Here is a 16,472-nt window from a genome sequence, read left to right as displayed (position 1 = left end):
AACACTTGTATGAGAGAGCGGAAAATGTGAATGGTTGCATTTATTGTGTTGATAAACTTTATTAAAATTGACCAAAATGTTTTTTTGTTATCAGATGGATTGGAAAGTAAAATGTGGGCTGTATTCCGATATGTTGGTGTTTTATGAGAGGTCATTGAGCTGTTTTATAATCTCAGACCTGGCAACCCTGCACCACACACAAGGGAGAAAATACACTGTACACAAGTGACTACCACCAGAGATACAGAAGCGGAAAGTTGCTGGACTTTCAGGAACACCAAACTTTTACAAATAATCAAAATGACTGATAGAGTATAATATAATTCACAATATTGAGAAAAAGAAATTGCAGTAGTCCATTTAAGAAAACACTCCTGAAGTTGGGGCTGCCCTATATCCAGTCAGGTCAGGACAGCAGAGGGTAAATAAAGATTTCTTTTATATTAAAACTAGCGTCAATGCCAATGTGCTGCACCATTTTAACATACATTGTTCTTTTCTATTTCTATTCCAAAAAATTGACAGATTCATATGCAACAATTTGGGAAGACAACAGTAACAAAACTAAATGCTTTTCAGTAGAATTAGTGGATGGTTTGAATATTAACAATGTTATCAAATCAAAGCGATTCAACGGAATCATAAAACTGTTCCACTCATGCTGTTTTTTAGGGCACTGATTAAAATGCAATAAAAAATACAGAAAAAATACAGACTTTGACACCGGACTCCCAGGCCCTTCTCCTGAAGTGGGTCTCTGAGGGTTTCGTCAGACCAAGCCCTGATGATCCAAAATGGGGCTGTATTGACTTCAATGGTCTGTTCTCATGGGCACATGTTGCTGGAAAACTTTTTTTGCTGTTATATCATGTGTTCTTCTGCATTATAGGTCGTTTCTTTGACTGACTCAGCAGGCAAACTTTATACCTCAATGCAAGCAATGCCGCAACGGCATCTTAAACACACCTAGGTGTGTTTGAGATGCCGGGCGGAGAAAAAAAGTCTGAAGCCAATCCGACCCTCCACATGCAGAGAACAACGAGAGTGGCCTCAGATCACGCAGCGTCTCGTTCAGATATCGCGTTCATTTAAAGTTTATCCTAAATAAAAGTCATTCACCTCCTGCTCTGTTTCCTTTACTCCAGTGACATCATTCTTCATCAGAGAAAACGTTCCCATTCGTTTGTTTGTTCAAGTTTGTGAGATAAAACACGTCCTTTTAAATCATTAGTTTGTTCTGAAAAGCATCAAACATGAGCTCTATTTTAGGGGGCGATGCATAACTTTAATAGTTTCAGTCATAGTTTATTTGTTCAGATCTAAAGAGGAGAGGGGAGGGGGCGAGGAGCATGTTTCTGATCACAGCAGACTCGTATCCAATCACCTGAGCGTGAGCCGCGGACAGGTGGGTGTTTTCCCATCATGCACGGGGCCGTGGAGCCGCTGCAGTTGCCTCTGGAGAGATGCAGCGGCTGATCAAGTCGGCTGCTCTCGTTGGGGTCTCACGATCTTTCCGTGCCCCACGTGCCCGTGACATCAGAGCCCGTCTGGAGCAAGTCGGACAGAAATCTAACCGGCATGCACCGTGCGTCTGCAGTCGGCTGTCAAAACTTCGTCCGTCTGGCTCATCTCAAACACACCTATTATCACCTTTTTGGGGTGACATTAGCATTCTGACAGGAGGAAGAAGACCAGGATTAAAAAACAGATAATAACTGCCACAAAATCCAACTATTTGAGAAAGTTGTAATGACCGTGACTGTCGAACATGAGCAGTTTGCTTTTCCACAGTGCACTATGAAACAAATCGTGTGGAGACTTAGAGAGGGTTCATGTAACGGCCTCTAATGAAACAGGTGACAGGTCAGAGAGGGTGCTTTGCTTTCTAGTTCTTTTTGAATACATCATTAGGTCAGACACACTCACACCGGTGGTCAGCTGAGGGTCATATTTGGCTCTGGCTGCTCTAACCCTGTTTTACTTTCCACAAGCAAAAATATTGAAAGAGTAGATGAATTCAAATATCTTGGAGTAGTTGTAGACTCCCATCTTAAATTCAGAGCTCATGTAAAGAAAATAACTAAGACTATTAGGATTAATTTCAATTGTTTTCGTTTAATAAGATCTTGCCTGTCAATCTGTGCAGCCAAGTTGTACTTTCACGCAATGATCCTGTCTCATTTTTCATACTGTATCACTGTGTGGGGCCAAGCTAACCAGTCCACTGTGAAAGGTGTGATCTCTCTGTACAAACAAGCTTTAAAAGTGCTTGACAAAAAGCCCATGATGTGGCACTATTGCAGAATTCAAGAGAAGCATAATCTTTTAAGTTTTGAACATTTTAAGAAGTATTCTTTTGTTAAATTTGTTTTTAAATGTGTCAACAACCTCGCTCCCGATATCGCTGCAGGAATGATTGAAACATGTGCAGCTCACGGGATCGTCACCAGGGGGCTGTCAGTGGAGACTGCAGACCAGCCAAATGCAAAACAGCTCTTGGACAGACAGCGTTCGCGGTACAAGGGCCACAGATCTGGAACAGTTTACCTGCTGATCTGAAAACTTTAACAGTCCTGAGCGAGTTTAAAAATAAAGTTAAACAGTGGCTCAAACTGAATCAATCTTGTGAACACAATAGAAGTTTATAATATTTTATTGCAAACCTTTTCTAAATTGTATTATTTGTTATGTAATGTTGTATTGCATTATTTGTAATGATTTATGTAAATGTTACTATTTTATGACCAGGTCTGCAAACTAGCTTTTAGCTATACGGCCTATGAACATGACATCGGTTATTGTAACAATGCTTCTTGTTCTGTCCCTATCAAATAAACATATAAATAAATAAAAGCTCTGATGACGGCCTGAAGGCCTTGCCCATTTCCAGAGAATTTCTTTACTTCACAATATCTTTCAACCGGATCAAATATTAACTACAATGACCATGAAGAAGCAGTGACAGCATTAAATGGAAGTTTAATCTATGACTTACTCGATCCATCTTTTTCTTGGAATCTTACAGAGCCGTCTTTTATTGCCGTAAGCGAGTATAAATAGAGGAGGTTTCGACAGATAAACCACTGAAGTGACATCTGATCCACTGAAGCAGGTAAGTCCTCTCCTCATAGACGCCACACAGGACCTAACTTTACTGAGACATTGATTTGCTTTTTATTTGTTGTAAGGTTTTCATATTTGGACCAGAGCATCAGAGCATCATCCTCATCATGAAGCTGCTCATTTTGGCCCTGCTCTTTTGTGGTGCCATGGCACAGACTCAAGGTGGGTTCTACATGTATTAATGGGTCTAGTTTACATGATGCCATAGCCTTGTTAGAGCCTATGGGTCTCAAATGATGGAAAAAAAACAGGACCACTTTCACAGCACAATCCATTAAACTGTATGTTTTTGTGCTTGACCTGTGCAGGAAAGGAGCTCGACAAGAAAAGCGAACTGAACGAAGGTGAGTTTTTAGAACTGAGTGCAGAGATTTGAACGTCACTGGCACAATCCTTCTTTCAACACCACAACATAAACCTATGTGTTACATTGTTGTAGTTATTTTAATGACAAACATGTCTACATATAATGAATTGTCTCTGTCTTCAGCTGAAAAGCCACCTGGACTTTGGCAACAGCTCAACGGTCAGAGTCTGGTGTTCAACCCCACTCCTGCGACCTGGGCCACTGCTCAGGTAAGTTCAGCTCATGAGAGGGCTCTGGCCTCCATTTTCAGATACCTCTACCCACAATTCACCCGAAGGCAACACATACAGCAACATTTAAAATCTTGTACACCATCACCATCACGGGGTGGATTATGGAAACTCCTCTTTCTCCAGCTTTTGTGTGTTGTGTTATGTTATTTGTTTGTGTAACGTTTGACCCTCTCACAGCAACTCTTTGAACCAGACACCATCCATTGTCAGGTTGGTTCAAATGTTCTTGCAGCTCACAGCAGTTCCATCTTTGCTCTGTCTCACTCAGATGCACTGTCTGGCCATGGGCGGACACTTGGTTGTTATTAACGATGAGGAAGAGGACCAGTTTGTGAAAGGACTTGCCGGGGGGAAAGAAACATGGATTGGACTCTCAGATGCGCAGCAGGTACCGTATGTTTAACTGCGGTTGGTAGTAGGTAGTAGTAGTCGTTGTAAAAGAGTATTCCGAAATGTGAGTAAACCAGTAATCATGTATGGATATTTCAGGTTGGCCACTGGTTCTGGATCAACAGTGAGCCTCTGGCCTACACAAACTGGTGTCCTGGAGAACCCAGCAACTATGGTGGATACCAACTCTGTGCTTTGACCAATTATTCAGGTCAGTGCTTGTACACATTATATAAGAACAGTTCAAAATGTCATGATATTTTTCCTTCTTTTTGCTACAAAACCCCAACACCATTTTGTAATAACGTGCCACATTTTGAAATAATGTATCTGATCTGTGCAATCAAATGTATGGCTACGCTTCATGATGACTGAACACCATTAAAGCCTTGTTTTATCATTTTTAAAACAACAGTGACTATCTTTATTGTTCAGTCCATGAGTAAGTTTAGACTCTAAACAACATGCCCAAACTGTTTCCCTGTACGCAACCATTAGTGACCTGTCCCAAACCAGACACACGGATGATGCACATTGTCACGCTGTACTATCTGTTTAGAGGCTTATTAACGCCAGCAATGGTTAAAACACGATGTGCATGACTTTTAAATGAGGATGTGTTGAACAATGCACTACAGTTTGATAGTGTGTAGTGACCAATTTTATCGCAAAATGCCTTTTTAGAGTTGATCACATTATTAGGAAATATGTATTTATTACACAATGAAGAATCAATTCTATTACATTTGGAACTTAATGAGGTTATTGCACAATCTGGTTGTTACAAACTGCGACTTTACAGTTGCTCTGCGTGATGATTATGAATTAGAAAAACTCTTAAATGTGTCTTTGTCACTTACAGGCCAGAAGTGCTGGGATGATCAGAGCTGTGGCGCTTCTCACCCCTATGTCTGTGAGAGGAATTAGCTCCGACAGCGCTTTTCTGCTGATCACAACATAATCAAAGAAGGAAGCGACAAGTGAAATGTCACAGATGTGGGCTGTCTTTTGTAGAAGCAGCTGCTTTCTGTAAACTTCACTATTCTTCAACTAAACATGATTAAAAAGCTTCAGCGTTGTCCTGTGATGTTTCTCAAACTGTTTCTTATCCATTTAACTGTAGTTGTACATGATGTTACACATATAAGTGTCCCCAAACCTTTGAGCGGTAGTGTATATCCAACTATTATGGGGAAATAGCTTTGAATTTGTCAGGTGAGTGCTTAACCAAGACTCACTGATTGACACAAAATGGCACGAAAAATCTATTCCACGACTATATATGGCACATTTTTATGCCACTGAAACAGGTCTGGTTATGAAACCCACTGCTAGAATCAATGCTGGGCAGTAACTGAATATCCACTTTGAATATTTCGAACACTTATTTCAGGTAACTGTATTCAGGTTAGTTACTCCTTCATTTGAGGGCATTCAGAATACAGTTACTTTCCTGATATCAAAGGAATACATTAAAGTAATTGGTCATTAAATTTCAGTTTCATAATCATAATATTAAGAAGAAAAAAGGATAAAAACGTCCGGGGAAAATTGTAGCCCCGTCTATCTTGTGCAGCGCTTTTTTTGCATTCCACATTAGTGGTAAATAAGCTGGTAACAGGCATGTAACAAGTATATTACAGTTTTTCTCCATTGGTTTGTCTCATTTCTTGAAACAAAAATTACATTCTTAAAACTCTAAGATCATTTGGCTCATACCTCTCCCAAAACAGTTCACTCATGCTTCAAAGCTAAATTTCCTTCTCATTTAAACAGTCAGTGTCCCCAAAATGCTTTGTCCCTTTGGCCTTGTGTGAGCACTGCAAGTCTAAATGTTTAGATGTTTTATCACTATGGCAGAGGACCATTGAAATGTCCCTCTTGTCCACCTTTCAGTCTTAGCCCAGTCCTTCATTGACAACGGTTACTGTAACTTTTTTTTTGTCAAGCTAGCAGAATACAATTGTGTATAAAACTGATAAAACAAAAACAACAACAACAACAACAGAGAAATAGGATTTGAAGGTAAGAGTGGCCTCAAGGTTTGATATCACACATTGCACTCACACTGCCAAGGAAACTGTAACCATTATCATTCACACAAATAAAGTAACTTCCATACATCAGAGTAAACAGAAATATTTACTTGTAAGAGGAGGGTGGGTCGGGAGTGCTGCACTGGGTCTCAGCAAATGTTCTAAAATGTCTCAAAATCTTTACAAATCAGGTGCTCTTCCAGGATGAAGTGGAGCATGGAGTTATAGCAGACTTGCCTTGTGTTGTAGGTGAGTGCGTGTGGCAAAAGGAATCCGAGGCTCTGATGCAGTTACAGTGAAGTCCTTTATTGGCAGCTTCGACCATTAGACGCATCAGAGTGCCTCCGATTCCTTTTGCCACACGCACTCACCTACAACCCAAGGCAAGTCTGCTATAACTAAAAACAACATGTATTCAAGATAACATACTGTAACACAACTGCTGAGGAGCAGTGGTTGGTTACTCGGCTGGTGACGAAAGCTCGGAGGCGTCTCCAAGAGGTGGGGGCGTTCCTAGGAGGACTCAGGCAAACCTATCCCTAAAATGGCTGCCATCAGAGTTTTTACAGATTACTCAAAAATACGTGAATGTGCCAAGGCAACACTTCAGGCATGTTTTAAATGAGGGAATGACATAATAACATGATGTAAAGCTTGAAAAAGTCGATTTTGCCTAATACCCCCCCTTTAAAAAAATAACAATTCTGCAGTAGCATTGAACCTTCCCTTGGTGAGAAGGAGGGAGGCCTGAAAAAGCTTGAAAAAGTGCATAATACCCCCCCCTTTAACATAAAAAAGCATGGCCATTGGCCCACTGCAAAGCAAAACACACCCACAAGAAAACCCACACCAAACTTAAAGTGGTAGTAAGGACGACACAGCATGACCTGTTACATTCCCACAAATAAAATTAGGCTATCTCTGTTTTTCTACTTCACTCCCTGAACAAACGGCGTATCTTTCTAAAACATCAGTGATATTCCCCTCTGTGGCTGAACTCATCTGACACCTGGCCTCCATCTCCCTCACCACAGCATTACAAAGTCAGGGGCGTGATGTCCCTTTGTGACAAATCCAGAAGCTGTTCATGGCTTTCTGGAGAAGTGGCGCTCTTACAATTTGAGCCAGGTCTTGAGACATTTTAATGAAACCCGGACAGAACACGGATGGGTAACTTTCTACTGTAGGGGCAAAGTGGTTGCTACGGGAACTGCATAAGGTGTAAAATGCTCAAATCTCTAGAATCTCAGGGAATCCATAAAGTACATAAGACGTTTTCTTTTTCGGTGTCCTCTTGATTACAGCATTTTCTTTATAAGGATTTGCTTTTAAGCTCAATGTTTGCTTTAGTTTTCTGTGCTGTAGGCAACAAACTCAGATCTCATTTTATCACTTAAATGTATTCAATTCGAGAAATATGCTACCCTAACCCTTCTTTCTTATACAGCAACATGTAATTTATCAAAATATCAAATCTTTTGTAATGAGTGTATTCTATTCTCATGTCGTACAATTGCTCTAAAAGATAAAAGGATGATTAAATATTTTATACTGAATATGTTTATAAAGTTTCTGTCTTCCCATAAAAACAACAGGGAGCTCATTGCCTGTGTAACTTTCACAAGAAAAGCATTGAACTTCAGAATCAACAGCCTCTTGGATGAAAAGTAAAATGTCCACAAGTCAAAAGCCTACCTTTTGTCTTCTTTTTACTTTTTGAAAACCTTTTCTTGAAGTATATTTCAAGTTTTCAGAGGCAAAATGTGATCATTTGCACCAAACAAGTTGTTTTTTTGCTCATATAGCTCAAAGCTATATACCACTGAGTAAGCTCTTCTTCTAGCTTTGTATTCACGTTGAACTGCTAAAAGTTAGCTTCAGATATTTCCCAAAACATTCAGCTGTTATTATTTTTACTCAGTGCCTTGTTTGCTGAAAAAGGTTATAGTTTTTGCTTTATCTAACATCAGATGTTTGTAAACACTGATAAGAGAGTCGAACAGCAGTGACAGTGAAGTCTAAAGTATTGGATTTGGTGCGTGCTGCACAGATGTAGCTCTGTACAGCCTCCGGCTCTGAGAGTGGTTTTCGGTCTCTTAACTTTCTGAGCACGACTTTAACCTCACTTCAGCATTTGTTTTGTGTTTCCCATGAAGTGCACAATAAAGATCAGAGCTCGAAAGATGACTCAAAGTGCTGTGAAAACAGCCTGCTGCTTTCTGCTACTCCTGGCCTCCATCATACAAGGTAATCCTGCATGGCCTCACATGCACCAGAGCTGCATTATTTTGGAAAAAAATATTGAATTGCAATGTTTTCACAAGTATTGTGATTACAATAAGACTACGTTGATTCACATACAAGGCAAATTTTCACAACAAAAGAGCATTAACAATTTAGAGGTCTGAAATAATACAAGAGTAATGCATTTCAGAGCATATTGAGATCTAAACTACAGGATTATCATGTGGATTATCATGTTTTTATGCCTCACTAGACCACATGGAGACAAACCAGGTTATATGGAAACAGTTTTATACTAACCAAATGATCGCAGCTTTGCAATCAGCAAATTTGCTGATTCATTCAAATTGTGATCTCAATTTGACTGCTATCAGTGTTGCAGACCTCACATGCACTCTCTACGTCTTATGAAAACTGAAACATTCACTGTGGTCTTCAGATGTTCACTGTTAGAGTGATGGGCTGTCTCTCTATAATGCTTAGTGTCTTTCCCAGTGGACTGAAGCATGCAATATCAACTACAAAGTGATGTTCTACCTTCTACTGTACTTCCAACACTTTCTGATGTGTTTGACAGGGCTCCAGGATGTTCCGGTGTTCCATTATAAAACTATGGAGGTGTTGGTGGGGCAGAACGCTTCCTTACCCTGTTTTATCCAAAACGTAACTGGCAACATAATTATTGTCAGCACTGAATGGAGAAAAAAAGATCCAAAACCCACAAAGTTGGCTCTCTACACACCAGGACATGACTACTTATATTTTGTACCAAATGTCACCTTGAAGAATATTTACAATGGCTTTGATAAACTAATAGGGACTCATGTAGAACTTCTTAATGTCGACAAGGGAGATGCTGGCACCTACATATGTGACATAACCACTTATCCAAATGGAGTCATCGCAAGTGAGACAGAACTGACAGTCAAAGGTATGCACTACTCTCCATCTGATGTGCACATGTCAGACGAGGACCACCACCCTAACAAAGTGCTTTGTTCCCTGCATGAGCTATGTGTTACTCTTAAGTGCATCACGGCTCTGCTCCCGCACAGTTCTCAGAGGTTATTTGATGATAGAGTTATAATATAGCTATGATAGAGATATGATAGAGTTATGATAGAGTTATAATAGAGCTATGATAGAGTTATAATAGAGCTATGATAGAGCTATGATAGAGTTATAATAGAGCTATAATAGAGCTATGATAGAGTTATGATAGAGTTATGATAGAGTTATAATAGAGCTATGATAGAGATATGATAGAGTTATGATAGAGTTACCAAACACTACCAAACAGTTACCAAACAGACCAAACGCTAGCGAAGCTCAAGGTCATTGATAGAGCACATTTACAAACAGCAGGCACTGCCCCAACGTGCTGTACAGATTCATAAAATAAAACAATCAACATTTAATACAAATAGAAAATTAAAAAATCAACACAAGAAAATGTTCAGCTCAGCTCGCGCCGAAGGCCAGTGCAAAAAAGTGAGTCTTCAGCGAGTGCTTGAAACTCTCCAAGGATGTGGCAGTTCTAATATCTAAAGGGAGAGAATTCCACACAATAGGGCCAGCTACAGCGAAGGCTCTGTCCCCCTCTGATGGTCTGGAAGACATTGTTCAGCGGACCTCAGTCTTTGAGTCTATTGTCTGTTTCTATCAACACGAGTTTCATGATATTACAGATGCCTTACCACATATTGTCAGTTCTTATTTCTGTCTTTCCATCAGATCCATCAGACTCGGAAGGGCAAAGTCATTTTGACACTGAGTATCATTGGAGGACTGTTGCTGATCGTCGTAGCTCTCATGCTGTACAGGAGAAGAGTAAAAAATAGGTTTATCTCCAAGTTTAGTTCCTCTAGTGTGTTCAGACAGTTGAGAAAACGCTTTTGCTTATTTCTGTGTTATCAGGTAGTGACCTGAATCCTACATTCCTATTCTATTAGTATCATTTATATAATAATCACACCGAAATATGATTACATATATTTGAAAACATAATAACAAAATAATAGTCTATAAAACCACTGCAGATCAGTTCCATTGCTCTAAGTCAAAGTGCTTTTTTTCTTTTCTTTTTATGAATAACAATTTGCACATTTTCAGCATCGCAAGTCAACAATACTAAAGCTGTGTTGTTGAAATATCATATTAGGGCACTTCCTGAATGGTGCAACAAAATTTGACACACAAAAAAAAGCAATTTGATTTGTTCATCAAACTGTGTCAAGACAAGAATAATTTATATATAAAAATGTCTTGTCATGTCTAAAACGGCACACTTTTAAGTCACCAATTGATTCAGGCTCAAGCTCTATTTCTGAACCCACTGCACTTTTCTATTCAATTTGACCAACAATTCTATGATTCCAGGATGGATCTTCCGCCTCCCTTCAAGCGGAGGCGGTACTTGACTGCGGTCACATACGCCGCAGTCAGGAACCCTCAGCAGCAGTTCCCCGCACACAAATGTAACTCTGTGACAATCGGGGTCAACGCGGAGAGGAGACACATGCTCGCTTAGGGATTTGGGCATTATTAGTGTATATAGTACAATCATGCGGCATGGGCTTTGTGAATTTGCCAAATCACCGAACAACATACAAAATAAAATCCTACATATCTATGAAATTGTCAAATATACGCAGGTAGACATGTGGGGGAATGAGTGGATCGGCTCATATTACTTGTACTTATTTGTTTTATTGATTTATTATTATTATTGTAGTTATTATGTATTTGTGTTATTTCCATTCATGTACTGTAACTGTATAGAAGAAACTTTGAAATCCTATTTTATCAAATATTGGTGAACATTGTGTTGCATAAAACTTATTTTACCTGAATATATCAATGTTTTTGGTAATAAAATGAGTTCATGTGTTTTGTTCTTTGTTTTTTCTTTGAAGTATAGCTGACTCAACACAAATTTAAACCCGACACTTTTGCGTTTGCCTCCATTTTTTATTGAACTATAAACTTTTTCTATTTACACAGCAGACCCGTTTCTCTAAAGTAGCAGCCCCACAGCATGATGCTCTCCCCCCATATCCTACACTGGGGATGGTGCACTCAGGACGATGTGCAGTGTTAGGTTTGCTCCATACATAATGTTTTGCATTTGGGCCAAAAAGTTAATTTTTTGTCTCATCTGAACAAAGCTCCTTCTTCCACATGGAGCTGTGTCCTCCAAATGACTTCTAGCAAACTTCAAACGGGATTTCTTATGGCCTCCTTTCAATAATGGCTTTCTTCTTCCACTCGTCCATGAAGGCCAGATTTGTGTAGATACGACTTATAGTTGTCCCATGTACAGATTCCCCCAGCTCAGCGGCAGGACTTCACAGCTCCTCCAGAGTTATCTTGGAGCACTTGGTTGCATTTCTCACCAGTGCTCTCCTTGTTCAGTTTGTTAGTTTACGTGAACAGCCGTGTCTTGGTAAGTTGGCAGTGGTGCTTTACTCTTTCCATTTCTGATTGAACAGAGCTCCGTGAGATGTTCAAATCTTGGGAAATCTTTGTATAACTTAACGCTGCTTTAAACTTCTCCACAGCTTTATCCCTGACCTCTCTGGTGCTCCTTGACCTTCATGATGTTGTTTAGTGACCAATACACTTCGACCATAGCTCTGAGGCCCTCACAGAACAGCTGTAGTTATACTGAGAGTAGATTGCACACAGGTGGCCTCTATTTAACCGTTAGGACAAGAGGTGAACATTCTGCCGTCATTAGGAATGTTATAAAGGCAATTTAATGCACTCAGAAAATGCTGTATGAATACTTATGCACGCCCCACTTTTCACTTTTCTATTTTTAGAAAATAACAGAATCATGTATCATTTTGCTTTCACTTCACAGTTGTCTGTTACTTGTGTGTGAACGTTCAGTAAAAAAAATCAAAGGAAAATCTTAATGTTTATGGTTGTAAACATGATTGTCCCTGTAGGGAAATTTGTTCTCTGCATTTAACCCATCCTTCGAAGCCGCCTGTAAGGAGCAGTGGTCGGCTGCAGTGCCGCACCCGGGGACCCAGCTCCATGATGTGGAGCCAGGCTGATGGTCAGAATCACCTGGCTGGAGGATTCACCTACATGTTGCGGTAAACCGGAGTACCCAGAGGAAACCTATACGCAGACACGGGGAGAACATGCAAACTCCACACAGAAAGGCCTCGTCCTGGTGGGAATCGAACCCGTGACCTTCTAGCTGTGAAGCGGAGGCACTAAGCGCTGCGCTACCGTGCCGCCCTATTAACAGTGTATAGGTGTATAAATACTTTCGAGGGGCACTGTAATTATAGTTTTCGGAGGGCCCACATTTCATGAATGAACTTTTTCATTCTAGTTTTCCGAGTTTCACCTGTAGTATATCGGAATATTTCAAAACAAATAGTACCTTAAAACAGGCAGATTCACATGTATATATTTGGAAAGACAACAGTAACAAAACTAAATGCTTTACAGTAGAATCCGTCTAAATATTGACTTCATTATCAAATCAAAGCGATTCAACGGAATCATAAAACTGTTCCACTGAAGTGTATCAAGCATATTCTGAAGGTCATGCTGATTAGTGCTTTCTGTAAACAAAAAATAGGGTCTTTCTTACCAGTGACACCATTATAGTGCAAATGATTGGTTCCTTTAACAAACAGTGACAAATTCTGTGTAACATTGCAGTGAACGAGCAAAAACGTCCTTTCGGGCAAAAGACCTACCTGCACATTTTAGTGAAAAAGCAGAAAACGCTTTGAATACAATAAAATAAATCTTAAATCCAATATTAACAATCTTCAGAAATTAAAGTGCATTTTCTATAAACAGAATCCAGATTGAAGTAACTTTTTTTTCTTTTTGTCCTTGAAGACTTTTCTGCAGTCACTGGACAGATGTGACCTGTCCCAAACCAGACACACGGATGATGCACATTGTCACGCTGTACTATCTGTTTAGAGGCTTATTAACGCCAGCAATGGTTAAAACACGATGTGCATGACTTTTAAATGAGGATGTGTTGAACAATGCACTACAGTTTGATAGTGTGTAGTGACCAATTATATTGCAAAATGCCTTTTTAGAGTTAATCACACAGAGCCGGTTCTTCCTATACGCAAACTACGCAAGGTGCGTAGGGCCCCCGCAGCCGCAAGGGCCCCGCACCTCAGTCAAACTACGGTGTTGTTTCACTGATTAATCAACGCGTTGTTACGGGACAGGCTCTTCCAGCGCGCACTCACTCTCCGCCTACTTCGCCACATATAACACCAAAACGGAGCAGTCTGCAAGTGAATGAGCAGGAGAGACCGACCGCCGTCCCCCTGTCACTTCCAAAGCGCGAGTGCTTCTCCGCTCGTGTCCCGCTTGGCCGTCTGTCTCCCGGTGCTTCGCCTCATGCGCGGCTCCTCCGCGGCTGCATCACGTCACCCGTGTCCCGAGTGCTGCTCTCATGTTTTCTCTGCAGGACTGTGGGCTGCAACTCTGGGCCTCACTCTCATTTAAACTCTCTTCTTATTGTGTCTGGTGAGTCTGGAGCATCAGGACAGTAGTTTGATGAGTAGACGAGAGTAAAGCCGTGTCCGTGGCCTTTTTGTTGAGTTGAATCCACATGGTTCTCATGAGCACAGTAACTTACAGTAACTCTGGTTCTCTGAATGTGCACAGGCTAAAATGGGTTGGGCGACTCACAAGACAGAAACAACCATCAGGAGCAGGTTTCAGTTAGTTTTAAATCAGCGGTTCCCAATCTGTGGGTCAGGGACCAGAGGTGCGAGAATGGGACCATTTGCCATTTACTATTTTAAAAAGGGAAATAGACTAGTAGTCGTCCTAAATACCAGTCTCACAGTGGCTTAGTGGTTAGTGGTTCTCACACAGGGGGCAGGACCTGAATTGAGGTCTGTATGTTCTGCTTCTGCCCTGGAACAGTGGAACTGTTTTGACCATAAATGGATTCTCTCTTCATCGAATAGCCATGGGACGCTACTGTAGGGCCCCCGTGTGGATTTTTGCTTAGGGCCCCAGAAGGGCTAGCACCGGCTCTGTGATCACATTATTACAAAATATGTTTTTATTACACAATGAAGAATCAATTCTATTACATTTGGAACTTAATGAGGTTATTGCACAATGTGGTTATTACAAACTGCGACTTTACAGTTGCTCAGCGTGATGATGATGAATTAGAAGAACTCTTAAATGTGTCTTTGTCACTTACAGGCCAGAAGTGCTGGGATGATCAGAGCTGTGGCGCTCTTCACCCCTATGTCTGTGAGAGGAATTAGCTCCGACAGCGCTTTTCTGCTGATCACAACATAATCAAAGAAGGAAGTGTAACGCCCAGAGTTCTGTCTGACAACCAGTATGTGGACAAAATTGCAGAGCTAGGTCTTGTTTAAAAGGCTAAGTTTTATTGTTACAAAAAGTAAAAATGTTAAAAAGGTATGATCGAATGGGGGATTTGTCAAAAAGTGCGGGTGTGCGTAATGGTCGGGAAGGGGAAAAGTCAACGGAGGTGTTGGGTCGATTCTGTTGGTCCGACTGGCAAGGCCGGGCAGCTGTGACGCAAAGCGTTGCTGGGCTGCGTTTTGTTGGACCTTGGATTTGGCTTGGACCCACTTGATCTCTCCGGAGGGCCACGCCCGCACACCTGCACAGGTATAACCAGAGACAGAGAGAGTTAGTCACATGTTCAAGACTCGTTTTAAAGGCAAATATGAGTCAAGTGAAGTGATTAAAGTATGCCGTTTAGAAAGGTCGATAGGGCTGCAGTGCATTACCTGGACAGGTATAACCAGAGACAGAGAGACAGAGGCCCTGTCCCAATACCCACACTGTGGCCTACGCCCCTCTTTGAAGTGTGCACTTGTTTGAAGTGCACGCAAGGGTCCGAGTGCGCAGGTTGCAAGTGTTCAAAAATGGCAGAATAGGGACAGTGCGGCTGACGTCATTTTCAGACCTAAACTAAATAAAGTTGAAGGTAATTTCGTCCAGGCCTGTGAAAAAAAAAGTAGTAGTTAATGAGTTGACGTTAAAACACGTTAAGATAAATACATATTAGATATTAGTAATTTATTTGAGCTGGTTGTATAATTTTTATTTCAAATGTAGAGTGGGTAACTAGCTAGTATATGGTAAGCTTTATGTTTTTATACATCCTAAGTTTTGTTGAAGTGAAAAGTTGAAATTGGATTTTAATGAATGACAACACAAAAAAAAGTATTGAAATTGTTGCACAATGTCCGTAAATACCGGTGCGCAAAATCATCGTAGTGCTTCATCATATATTTATGATCCAAGTAACATAGCAAACCTTGAGTGTATTTACAGATATACAGCATGAGAAAAGTTGAAATATTTAATTAATAGTATTTTTTTTTTGCGCAAGATCCGCGGATGCAGCCATTTTTCTGTCTCTTTGGTCTGTACCGCAAAGAATTATGGGCAATATGCTTTGCCAAAGTCCGCTTGGATGCGGGCTTCGGCGAAGTGTGGATCAGACACGCCCACAGACACACACAAAGAGGAGGAGGTGGGGGACACAGCTCTACCAGGTTACAGAAGCGACAAGTGAAATGTCACAGATGTGGGCTGTCTTATGTAGAAGCAGCTGCTTTCTGCACACTTCACTATTCTTCAACTAAACATGATTTAAAAGCTTCAGCTGTGATGTTTCTCAAACTGTTTCTTATCCATTTAACTGTAATTGTACATGATATTACACATGTAAGTGTCCCCAAACCTTTGAGCGGTCCACAGCTTTTCATACTATACTTATGGACCAAGTTTGCAAGCATCCAGAAAGATGGCGGGTTTCAATGACTGAATAATAACAAAAAACTCATAGATAATTTTAAAGACGTCCCATCAACTGTGATTGTGATTGATTGTGTTGACAGAAAATAAAAAATATCCTTTTTTTTTTCCTTCTCCTTTCTCAGTTTGCTTCACTGCCACACATGCAAAGTGCAAATAAAGATCCCCGGGCGGACGGGGCCTGTCTGTGTGGGGTTTGCATGTTCTCCTCTGGGTACTCCTTTTCCCCCTACCACTAAAAACATGTACAATAGGCCAGGA

General features: G+C 40.7%; 1 long non-coding RNA gene across 1 annotated transcript; it reads left to right on the top strand.

Moving 5' to 3' along the window:
• Positions 1 to 4,007: 4,007 nt before the first annotated feature.
• Positions 4,008 to 14,684, top strand: LOC306961519. The gene is made up of 3 exons (XR_013792777.1): positions 4,008 to 4,111; positions 4,213 to 4,324; positions 14,616 to 14,684. It is a non-coding gene; the product is annotated as an uncharacterized lncRNA (long non-coding RNA).
• The last annotated feature ends 1,788 nt before the right edge of the window (positions 14,685 to 16,472 follow it).

The sequence above is a fragment of the Gobius niger genome (genome assembly GCF_951799975.1).
Source record: "Gobius niger genome assembly, chromosome: 3".
In the NCBI taxonomy this organism is placed as follows: Eukaryota; Metazoa; Chordata; class Actinopteri; order Gobiiformes; family Gobiidae; genus Gobius; species Gobius niger.
Note: the sequence above shows the minus strand (reverse complement) of the source record. Positions and strands in the feature narration are given on the sequence as shown.